This window comes from Camelus dromedarius, chromosome 13 (assembly GCF_036321535.1).
Source record: "Camelus dromedarius isolate mCamDro1 chromosome 13, mCamDro1.pat, whole genome shotgun sequence".
Classification (NCBI taxonomy): domain Eukaryota; kingdom Metazoa; phylum Chordata; class Mammalia; order Artiodactyla; family Camelidae; genus Camelus; species Camelus dromedarius.
Window position 1 is genome coordinate 32,889,075 of NC_087448.1, and position 12,977 is coordinate 32,902,051.

Sequence of the window (12,977 nt, forward strand, 5' to 3'; positions counted from 1 at the left end):
TTGGCAATGCTTTTATTCATTAAATGCAAATTTGATAATTGTATTAGTTCTGATATCATTTTTTTTAAATTAAGATTTATGCAGGGATGAAAACAATGGAAATGTTACAGAACATGTTAGAATGATAACTGATTGTATAACTACAATTAATTAAATACTACCTTGTACCTGATACTTTTTATAAATTATTTCTTAATTTTTTTCTATTTTCCATGTGTAGATATTATTATTATCTCAATTTTACATTCAATCCCTTGTTACATCCTATTTGATCATTGATCTCTAGGCCAAAGTCTTATCAGTTCCCTTCATACAATTATAAAAATAGTCTAGCCTATTCTATTCACCTTGCTAACTCACTTCCCCAATTCATCTGTTATAAATTCTAAACTGTTTACTTTCCATTCCCACATCCACATCATATCAACACCCTATAGTGTGGTTTAAGATTCTTTTATTTTGGGGCACTACAGGCTTCACATTAATCCAACATGTCAAGATTATTTAGCTAGTTCCAGAAAGTCTTCTATCAAATTCTACTGCCTTAAGTTACCTAAGTAAGAAAAAAAAATCTTGTGCAAATAATGATCCCCTGTAAATGCTCACATTATAATCCCTGAAACCTGTGTATATAATTTACCTGGTTGAACAGATTTTGTAAATGTGATTAACTAAAGGATCCTAATGTGAAGAGATTACCCTGGATTATCCAGGTGGGCCAGATGTATGTATCACAAGAGTCTCATGAGAGAGAGAAAGGAAAACCTGTCAGTAGTGGAAGATGTGATGATGCAAGGAAGAAGTTGGAGTCATGCAAGAAGAGGTCACAGTTTAAGGAATGCAGGTGTTGTAGGATTTGAAAAAAGCTAGGAAACAGCTTTTCCCCAGAAACGTCTAGAAAGAATGCAGCCCTGCTGACATTTTGATTTTACTCTCCCGACTTCTGGACAGCAAAATAATAAATTTATAGTGTTATGAACCGTTAAATTTGTGATACGTCATTATAGCAACGATAAGAAACTAGTGTAGATTTTGGCACCTGGAAGTGGAGTACTGCTGTGAAAAATATCTTAAAAATGTAGGAAGTGGTTTAGGAATTATAAAATGAAAAGAAGCAGGTAGGGTTTTGAGATATTAAGAGAAAAGGAGATCATAAACAGACTGTTGATAGAAATATGAATATTAAAATCTCTGCTCATGAGAGCTTAGAATGAAGTGAGGAACATGGTAGAAAAAACTCAGAATTCAGGGATCCTCTAGAATCTGAAAAAAAAAAAAAAAACCAAACAAACAAAGAAGAAAATGGATTCACCTTTCAGAAACTTCAGAAGGAATCAACCTGCCTATACCTTGACTTTAGATCAGGAAGTCTGATTTTATACTTCTTACTTCCAGAATGATAAAATAATAATTTTGTGTTAGGTCATTAAATTTGTGTTAATTTGTCACAGAAGCAATAGGAAACTATAAGTCTGAAAGCAGCTATTTTCAACTTCGTTCTCAAACTTAGTGTCTTTTCAAGGTATTTCAAGTAGCTTGATGAGGAAATCATCTTCTAGGGACTGAGGTTGTTTTCACTGGGAGCAGCTGGGATTTCTGGAATTAAATTTAGTAGAAAAGGAATTTTATAATGTAAACATGTTTATGAATAGTGTCAATGGAAGGGTCCCATAGGTATATGGGATATCCTATTCTATAGCTAATTATGTTCCATTGAGTTTCTGTTTCCATATTTAATATTTTATTTCTTGGTTTCAGAAAATCATAACAATTGTGAAGAAATCTTTTTAGTTTTGTTTTTTAAAAGATATTTATTAGTTATAATTGCCATCGTCTTGGATTAATCTGAGTTCTGCATATGTTATGTCAAAGTTGTCAATATAGAAACTTGTGAGGCAATTTATGGGGCACAATGTCCCATTATTTATCGCAGAGCCAATTGTAATTAAATCCTAATGTAAGTCTCATAAGTTATTTTGCCATTTTAAATATACCTGTAATTACCAGCTCAATAATCTGAAAGTACCCTTTCCTCACCAAAACACAAGCAAGGATCAAGATTTAATACTAGACTACTGGTCCACTTTTTGAGCATAAAAATAGGTAAAATTAATTTTAAACAATAAAATAAATTAGCATAAATTATATTTAAGTGCCCAAGATATATGGTTATATATTTGACATATTTTATGTCTAGTTTATTAAAAATAATAAACAGCTTTATCAGAAGTAATTGTATTCTTTACTGTTGTCCCCATGATTGTTTTCCTTAACTTTTATATCTCCCTACTTATTCTTCTCTTTCTACTCTGGAATTTTCACTGGCTAAACCTAATGGGACTGTAAGATTTCTATAGGAAAACTTTATTGTCATTTAAAATTCCACAGTTCATTTGAGGATCAATATACCAGCTTATACATTTACTTAAACTTTCCAAAACCAACATTCAATTCAGTGAAATGTATTTGAATATATTTTTTATTATCTGTGTCAAGGTAAATAAAAATATATTGAATTATTCTTAATTAACAGAATCATGATATTCCTGGGATAACTTCCCTCCAATACAATTGTAATGTCTAATAAACTGTGACAGAATTTACAGTCTTTATTACCATATTCCCCATAGCAGAATTCACAGTGAAAGTGCAGGTTATTTCAGCTAAGCAACAGAAAGCTGCTTTCCTGAATGACCTCAGTGCTTTTCCTCAGACAGATACTCTATAATACCAAAGTGAGATGTCTTGCCAATATAGTTCCATCCTACTAGATAGCTGCTTCATAAATATGGAAGGGTCTACTGCCCGATTTCTCTCCGCTTTCTTTCTTGCTCTCTCTCTCTTCCTAAAAAGTAAGGTGATTTGAAAAAGACAACTTTTCAAGAGTGACAAGTACATTTCTATCCCCTTTGTGTTGTGTAGAAACATTAATGTGTATGAGAGACAGTTGTTGTCTTCTTAGGAGCTTGCTCTAACATGATGACAATGGCAATCTCAGAGTCTTTACCCGTAGTGGTCAAAGTCCTGGGAAGAATTGTCTGTGTGTGCATGGTCTATGGCAACCAACCCAACTAAAAATCAGCACCAGAATACCAATATGTTTCAAAAGTTCTAAAGACCTGTTGTTAACCTTTGAGCCTCTATGAATGTCCTAACAGAACCAATTAATAAGCTTCCATATACTGATACCTAGAGACAAAAAGAAGAGCAGATTATAAAAATCAGTAGTTAATAACAAAGCAATAAACACAGCAATACCAGAAAATTAAGAAAATACATTACCCTGCCATTCCAAACATGGCATCAAATGAAAATACTTAGTTGGTCTAATAGTTTTGAGAAAAAAAATCTTAAATTCTGAAGCCCTCACTGTTAAATGTGAAGTGATTCTCTAGGGAAATATAAATGTGCGAAAAGACAAGTAAGATGAGTAAGATGTCAGTGGTCACAGAGAATAGGGGTGAGATCTTACACTGGAGACAGTCTGGATTTCTCCATTATCTGCCATTTCTTAAGTGTATGACCTTGGGCAATTGGGGCAAATCACTCTGTGCCTCAATTTCCACATGGGTAAAATTAGGATAAATTTAGTACCTGCTTTATTTTTTTAAGCACTTGAACAGAGGTTGCACGTAGTAAGAACTGTGTTATTTGTTACATGAAAAAAATTAAAAATACATTGCAACATTCCATCAAGTGCATAATTTCATAGAAAGTTTCATTTGCCCTTTGTGATCTTAGAAAAGATCAAACTAAATGAAAAGGTGAATGAGCAGCTGTGAGTAATTAAGGTGCTCCCTAAACCTTGAGGGAAAGTAGGAGAAGAAAGATCACGGGGGGCGGGGTATGGGCAGAGAAAGAATTCAGGGTTCTTTCAGGCAATAATAAAAGGTGAAAAAGCAGTCTTTCTTCCTAACACAAACACACTAGAAATTTGTCAACTCCACAACTCCTATTAAAATTAAATTCAATGTCATTACTGTATCTTTGAATGTAACTGCCATTGAGAAATCATAGCACGAAAGTTGATCCTCTAGGTCAATTTTGTACGACTAGAGCACCCACGAGCCATTCAGGGTTTTAGTCATTTATTCATCCATTCACTTAACAATCACTCAAAAAACACATGCCCTATACCACATGAATCATCAGCTAGAACCCAGAGACAAAATGGAATTCACATGCTGTCCCTACAGAAGATGGTACTGGGTAAACCGATTCAAATGTTCCTTATAAACAGATGACTTCAGGGAGGACCAGGGAAGGGGTTTTTGTGGAAGGAGTTCCCTTTTCACCTGTCAGAGAATCTGGAAGAGACAGCCCCTCATGACGGTCACTTTGAAAGGAAAAAAATTGAGCAAATCATAATAAAATGAACATAAAAAATGTCACTTATACCTACCTACATATATATAATTGATTTTCTTGTTGGAATTGTTGTCCATTAACCTATAGACGTGGCTCTAGCCCATTGTTGATGATATAGATATATTTATAAGTTCATTTCATTGCCTTGGATTTAGCTCTTAAATGTAAATAATATACCAGTGAACAGAGGTTAATGCAAGGGGCACTAAATGAGTAGCCGACAGACCATAGTACTAATCCCAGCTCTAAACCAGCACCAGCAGTGTGACTTCAGGCAAATTACTTCAAACGTAAGAGTTAAGTTGAATTAAATATCTCCCAGTGTTGTATGATTCCATGTTTTTGATGAATTAACAATGCCATTCCTATTTCTATGGATGTAGGTCAGTGATTTGAAATACAGTTTGAAACTCTGCTTTAAAAAATCACAAGGTATATTATTAACCCAAATCTGTGTGCTTTAGTAATCAAATAATGCAAGACTGAAAATGTACTGACATAGATGAAAAGCATTTACTTGCCAGTCAATATGTTTTTAAAGCTTTATACCGTATCTTTTTGTTTCAAATGTTATCTTGATTTTTCACCAAGGTATTGTGCTTAATGACTTAAAATAAGTTCACAGGATTTTATCTTATAAGGAATAAGTTATCCAACAATTTTGCCTTAACACAAATTTGTGCAAGATAGATGCAGTTTTCTGTGAGCCAACTTATTTCTCTTTAAAACAAAAGGAATTGCTCCTACAGGGTATTATATAATGGTCCAAAACATCCAACTCCTTATGAAACATAAAATAATCAAATAATCAAATATTTATACTATCTTTGAGGTAGTTTAATGTGTGCATATATATTAGTCTAATAAGCTGTGGAAAACCATCCTGGAAATTGAAAACATTCACAGTATCTAGCTATTTGAACATTTAGGAAGATGACATATCCTTTGAATAAACATTGATGTATCTGCATAAGTTCTAGATGTGAACATTCTCATTTATTTAACTCCATTACCCTAGATCTCCAGTTCTTCTGTTTTATATAAACAAAATGATTCAAAGCATCACCTCTCTCTACTCTACTGACTGATAAAGATTTACCATATGAGGAAGATCAATTATCCATTGTGAAAATAATGCTACATAACAAACCACCCGAACAGAGTGGCTTAAAACAAAAATTCTTTGTTATTTTTCTTGTGTCTATGAATGAGAAGAGTAGCTGCAATAATCTGGGTCATTTTTTGGTAGAACTCTGTTGGGCTTGGTCATGCATTTGAGGTCAGTTGGCAGTAGATTATGGCTGGCTGCCAGAATAGCCTCAGCTTGGACACTGGGCTCTCTTCCATGCACCCTTCATATTCCTACAGCATCCCAGCCACATTCTCATGGGTGAGGCAGGCATTCAGGAGGAAGCAAGTCCAGTCATGCAACAGGAAGCAAGAAGACACACGTGCTTCTCAAGCCTCTGCTTGTCTCACACATGCTAGAAAAATGCAGTTGGCCAAAGCAATTCATATGATGAGGATAGAGTCAGAGTAGGAGGGCACTACAAGTTACAGTATTAGGATACAGGGTGCAGAGAGACCTTTGACTGGCACAATTAATGCCACATAGTAAAAACATCCTGCAGGTTACTGTGAATTATTTGAATTTTCAGAGATACCTGTGTTCCCTCATACTCAATTATTAAAGTTCTTAATAACACAAAAGAATCAATTGTACTTACAGTCATTTTGTATGTTCTGAGTATAAAAGTATTAATAGTAAAAAATTTAAAAACATGGAACATTTCTTATAAATCAACAATCATGTTAAATCTTATTAATATTTTAATAATTTTGCTTTAACTATACATGTGTAATTACATGTTAAAAACAAAATTGAGAATGTACTATATATACATATCTATCATGTTTATACTGTTTATATGTATATAATATGTTTATATGGTTATTGATACATACATGTGTCATAAATCATATAAATATATATGTGAGCACACACAGGCTCATTTACACATCTACACACACCCAGACACACCCTACCACATATATTTATTTTTTCCTTATCACAAACATTTCCTCACATAATTAAAAATAATTAAAATTCTCCTTTAATTCAACATCACATTGGTCAAAATGTTTATTTTTGGAATCTTAAACTATTTCTAAGGTATTCATGAATCTATATTGCACTTTTTAATACATAGATGTTTCATACTTCTAATTTTTTTCAAGAAGATATATTAGAAATTGGATCATTGAATCAAAAATTGAAATGTTGATAGAATTCTTAACATATGATTCTCTACTGCCCATAAGAACGATTCTACAGTTTACCCTTCTAGTAACAGTATCTTAAAATACAGACTTTCCCTCACTTTCACCAAAGCAAGGTAATTTGATTTGCAACGCGAAAGTCAAATAGGTTTTTCCTTTTTTAACATTATAGAGTACAATCTTTAGCAGTTGTGTAGTTTTGCCAAATTGTTTAACCTTTCTCTCCTTCAGTTTCCTCATATGAAAAACTGATATGACTTCACAGAGTGGTTTGGTGAAGATTTAAAGCAGTGAGAATTATAAATTGTGGAGCATATTTTTAGGTGCACAGCAAATTGTTTGCTATTTTTTATTGTTGATAGTACATTTGCTGATTTTATCTGTTATGTATTGGCCATTAAAGTATTTCAAATATTTTTATGTTAGGATATTTTTCACCTTCTCAGCATATTAGAGCTCTCTATACTAAGTATACAAATTCATTGTCATGTGCATAACAATGATTTTTTCCGCTTTAACACTTGCTTTGTTTACAGTATTATCGTGCAGAATTTTAAAATTTTTGTGTCCAAATATATTTTTTCTTTTTTCTTAGAAATATCTTCACCAACTAAAGGTGAGATAACTATATATTTTTATTTTTATTATTATCATAAGACAACTTTTTATATTAAGCTTTTAAAGGCATATGTCTGGATTTTTGTGTATCACAGTGGTGTCATTTATGTACTAATCCTCAGAGTTATTGGGTAACTTACCAGATTATTCCTTGTATTACATTGAATACAACAAATGGCAAAAAAGAAGATTTCAATGTATGTTTGCTAAAAGTCAGTGTACTTTAGCTACAGAATCATTAATATTAGTTGTAGATTAAGCCCTTACTTATTCCAAATGTCTCTCATATTTCCCAAAAATGTTGAGAAAATTGCTATACTAGAAAACTAAAAAAAATAGGTAGGATTGGTAGTGAATAAGATGCTAAAATCTGTTAAACAAGCTATTGAAACTCAGGCTACCCACAGGCCTTAACCTGAGGGATGTTTCCTATAAAAGCAGCTTATCCATTCAGTGAAATACCAGAAAAACAGAATGAACAGAGGAACCATGGGTCTTACTTTGAGATGAAAAAAAGTGACAAGCAGTCATTTGCATACTGAGTATTTACCTGACTCAGATGATGCTTCAGCTTATCAAGACCTTGTCATACTGTTAGGTAAAATATTCTTGGACACATATCACTAGCACCAAATAGTGCAGATACAAGATATGGGACTTAATGGGGAAAGACGTCCTAGCAGAGAACACATAATCTTCCAAACTCTCGTTATCCTACCTGTGGTTTAGGGTGAGCACAGATGGTCTATATGCCATAGCCAAGTTCTAGTAGAAAGGCATCCCATCTACATAAATCTCTCTATATTTTATTTTGCGGAGAGCAGAGATTATCCATGTAACTGTGTTATCAGTGACAACTACCTAGTCAGAGAACTGTCCTTAAAAAAGGAAAGATTTGGGAATCCAGTAATTAGTACTAACCTATTCTTCTGTTGAACTAACTCAGACCCGCTGAGCCAACTCTTGGTTAAGCCCCAAAAAAGGGAGGGGAGGAACATTCACGGCCACCCTTTGAACACACTGCATTGCTACCCATATTTTTGGCTTTTACAGAAATCAATGTTATACACAGTAAGAATGTTCTCTATTTATAAAGCCTGACAAAATTGTACAATTGAAGTAATGCCACAGTCAGAAAAAGAAGAACTTGATCTTCTCACAAAAGATTTATTAAAGCAATGATGCTATTCAGTATGGTTTCCAAGTGTAATCACTCTGCCTGGCCCATGAAGGCCAGTGGTTCTTGAAGCCTTCTGTGGCCTGCAGGAGCTTGAATAAGAAAGTAAGCACCATTAGACAGACTTACAGTATTGCCTGCCTAGTTGTGAGTGTGTTGTTAGTTTGTGTTTTACTTTGTATATTGCCAAAGCAATATACAAAAGCAACTGCAGTTGGTAGTTTGCTCTGGATATTGCCAATGCTTTATTGCTTATAGCTAGCTCTACAGCAGGGAAACAAAAATGATTCCCTGAATTTGGTTTGGTATGCCAGCAACCTGTCATCAGACAGTAATGAACTCTAGTACAGTAGGAACTCATGGTAGATTTATGAACATTCTGCTGACAGTAAATTGCTGATCCCTCAGCCACCAACTACAAATAAATTGGTCTAAGATCAATAAACTTCTCTGAAAATTGGGGATAGCACATTCCACATCTCTGGAATTTGTTAGTCTTTATACCAAATAACTGGATAACCATCCAAATTTGAATGGAACTATTTAGAACAAGAAGCTATAAACACAGTCAAGGCAATGGCACATTAAACTCTACACTGGAGTCTCTGAACTTCTTTTAGCCCCTATGAAGTTGCAAGTATTAGCTGCCAACCTCAGAGCTAATTAGAATTTTGTCAGCAAGACTCAACTGGTATTTGTCCAGTTGGGGCCTGTGGATTTCAGAGTTTCCTACATGTCTTGAGTAGCTACTAACTGGTCTGTTACAGGATCTTAATGTAGACCTATTGTCTCATATAAAAAAAAAAAAAAAGAAAAAAGTCTTGGCTTTCCAACCTAACCCTCTCACCTTGAATGACTTTCTCTGATTTTAAAATATTATAACATGGTACAAACCCCTGAAGGTTCCACTTTGATAAGAAAATGATGCCTCTAATTAAAAGGTAAATCTGATCCCTTAAGATCTTAGCCATTTCATAAATATATGGCTAAGCACTCATTAAAAATAGACACTCTCCTAACAGCCCACTTCTGAGGTGAATAAACTAACAAAATGCTGCATCACAGTAGCAATGAATTGCCAATAACAAACAACATCCAATGTTGATGCTCAGAATACCACTGAGCATCACATGGTATTCTTATCTATGGACAGACAGACCTATAGCTTTATATAGACTTATAGGTCAAACCAAATAGCTTAACTAAATTCTAATGCTAATGGTCCACCAGGCACTGATTACTTAGGTACACCCACATAGGGTTTCTCCCTTTGGAAATAGATACAACAACCTACTCAGATACCGGATCTTTATGCTGTTCATGTGTATGCCCTTACAGAATGGACATGCTTAAAGAAAAGTATTTGGATTGACAAATCCAAATCAAATATCTGTGGCCATTATCTTTACAGCCTGCTAGATCAATAATAAAATCTATCATGATAACGAAACTACAACAGTGGATTAGATTTCCCAAAGGAAAGATATTTTTAAATGTGTGAGACTTGTGTTAACTCACAGACCATACTATTTGCCAACCATACCAGCTTCTTAGCAATAACTTCCACGGGAACACAAATTTCAACTATTTTTGGTTATTTTTCTGTTGCATGTGATCTTACACTATCTGTCTTTGATGAGCTCTCAGGTACCTGAGAGTCACTGGGAGTGAGGCTCGCTCCAGCTGTCACTCCAGCTGTCTCTATTTCTCTTTCTCCCTCTCCTTCCCACCCTCCCTCCATCATTCCCAGCCCACCCACCTTGCATTGGTCTAAACAGATGGGTGGATAGTTCACATAACCTCAGTGAAAAATTCTGTGGTTCATATTGCTCAGATCAAGAACACCTGGATAGACTGGATAGATGTGAATTTGGAGACTGCCCTCTTCTTTTCTGGTGGTTCTGTGGACCTTTCTGCTCCCAGATGTTGTGATGAAATTGTGACTCTTAGATATCTATGAGCCTCTTCCCTCCAGGAAAAGAAAAAAAAAGCCAGGCTTATCCCTCAGAGGGGTATCCTCCACCAGGGTAGATAATAGACTTCAACTGGTTTAGCATGGATACAACTGATCATTGAAAGAGAATGGGGAATGAGGGGGTAAATAACTCTCTTTCCCTATTACACATGTGAAGGAGCTGCCACAAATGGCCTCCCACAGCTATTTCAAAACTTATAATATCAGCTCAGAATTGATTGATATATCACTTCTCCCCTGGCCTAGCATTTTGGGGATCTTGTTGATGTTCAGCTCTCAGACAAATTGCAGAAACTTCTCTGTGATAGAAAGCATTTTACAACCTGGTGATCAATGGAAACAGATAGAGATACTTACATACACAGATACCTCAAAGGTTACAGGATGAACTAATGAGAGAAATATTTGGAGATCCATACCCTCTCTCTTCTAGTGCCAGTGCAGGTCTAAATTTGCTTAACAAAAGAACAGGTTAGAACCCAGTCGCTAGATTGCTGCCACTCCCTCTCTCTAAGAAAGTCACATTACTAACTGAAGTGCTTCCATTGCTGCACAGTCTAATAATATATTCTGCCTCTCAGTCCATTAAATATGTAGAGCATCACTTTGTAGTTCTTCACTGGAACATAGATCATGCTGTATACAGATTATCAGAGCCCATCCTAAGTTTTAGGATATTAAACATTCAAGACATAGTGTGTACTGTACTACGTATATGTCTGTAAGTTTTCTCTAAGTCATGTTTTATATTTTATCTGCATAGTTCTAGTGGTATATGGTATACCTCCCAAACCCTTGCACAACAACCATTCAATTAGGCACTGTTTCATATATGAGTGCCAGCAAAATCTGAGATAAAATATATTTGGGCTCTGAGATCTTAAATTTGCCCTCTTCTATCCTCACCAACAGAATAAGAGAGTGCTTTAACCTGCAAGGAATGCCTTTTTTTTTTTTTTTTTTTAACTATGGAAGAAAATACAAAGTCATGGTGAGTGAATAAATCAATATTGGGGAATTATTGGGTTTTTTTTTTTTTTCTGGCCCACATAAACCACATTTAGGAGTTGAAGTGGAAGCTTCTTTTCTAGAAATATTTCCCTACTGTTATTCATTCTAAGTAAAAAACAATGAAAGGTTTTCTCTGTTTGGGGTGACAGTGACATCACATTTTCTCTGAGGAATGGAGGCTGTATGCTTGAAGCCCAAAGATTACGGAAGTGTTCCTGGGGCTAGAAGGTAAATGATTGTGCCCCCTGCTATGCAGATGTTAATTCTGAAATGAGTGGCAATGCCATGCGTTTTTCTCCACAGGGAGGCCACTTGGGAGCATCGTCGGAATTGAGCGCATCCACTTTGAAGAGTAACTGCTTTCTAAAACACCTTATGTGTGTAGTACAGTTAGAAAGAACTTCCCCTGAAAGAGTAATGCTAACCTGTGGTTTGAGATGGGGCCTTACTATTTGTCACCAACTAAGATAGTTGATTCCAGCAGAACAGAGATTTAGTGGGATCACCAATGAATGAAATCACAAGCGGTCCTCAGAGAAGCATGGACGTAGTTAAAACAAATGGTTAAGTGGTGATCGATAGCCAAGGCAGATTTATGAAATACGTTAATACCTGTTTAGGCTAAGAGATGAAAGTCAGCAGCTCTCTAGCACGTTCCATAACACAGGGTTGTGCTGTTGACAGCCGTATCGTATATGCACTCCGATTGCTGGTCACTCTGTTGATCCCAAGGCCATCCTCAGGTGGTCAAGGCTTCTAGAGAGGGATGCCCTTCTCCAACATTATGGCATCTGGCATGGAATTAAGAACAGGGTAGGATGCCACTGGCCCCATGGCAGGACATAGATGCCAGAGGGCCCAAGTTTGGCTGCATTTTATAATAAGGAGGACTCAGTGGATACTTTATTACCTGAGGCATCATGGGAAGCTGATCAAAGCCTTTCAGAGTCTCTGTTTCCAGGACAGCATGGCATGTGGATAGCAACTGTTGCTTTAAGTGTCAAGCAGTTAGAAATGATCACTGGGCAAGGGGAGAAGAAGGAGAAGGGAACAATCCAGAAAATAACAGTACACCTGGATAAAGGGCTTCAAAGAATTTTACTTTCTCTAAATGAGTGCCAATAAAGAAGACTGTTAGATTTAAATGCTGCAGCTGCACAGCAGAGAGAAGAACCCACCTTAATGTGACCCATGCTCATTATAATGTAATTAGCATTGCAGTTTGGACCCCTCCCATAGGGTTTTCTGTATGGGTGAGGGCATGCGCAAAGGAGATGGGCATGTGTGAGCACTCAAGGGGCATGAGCTGTCAATTATGAGACCCAAACCCCTAAGCCAGGGTGTAAGACAGGAGAAACAAAGGAGCACTGCCATTTTTGTCTCTTGGGTTGGCCCCCCTTCAGTTCTTGAAGGTGTGTACTATAATAACTTTTGCTCTATTAATAAAATTTTCTGTTTGTATCACACTTTCAGTCTCCTGTTTAAATTCATTTTCTCAGGTAAGACAAATAACTGAGGTCTTTTACCCTCCTTGTGGTAACATAAGGG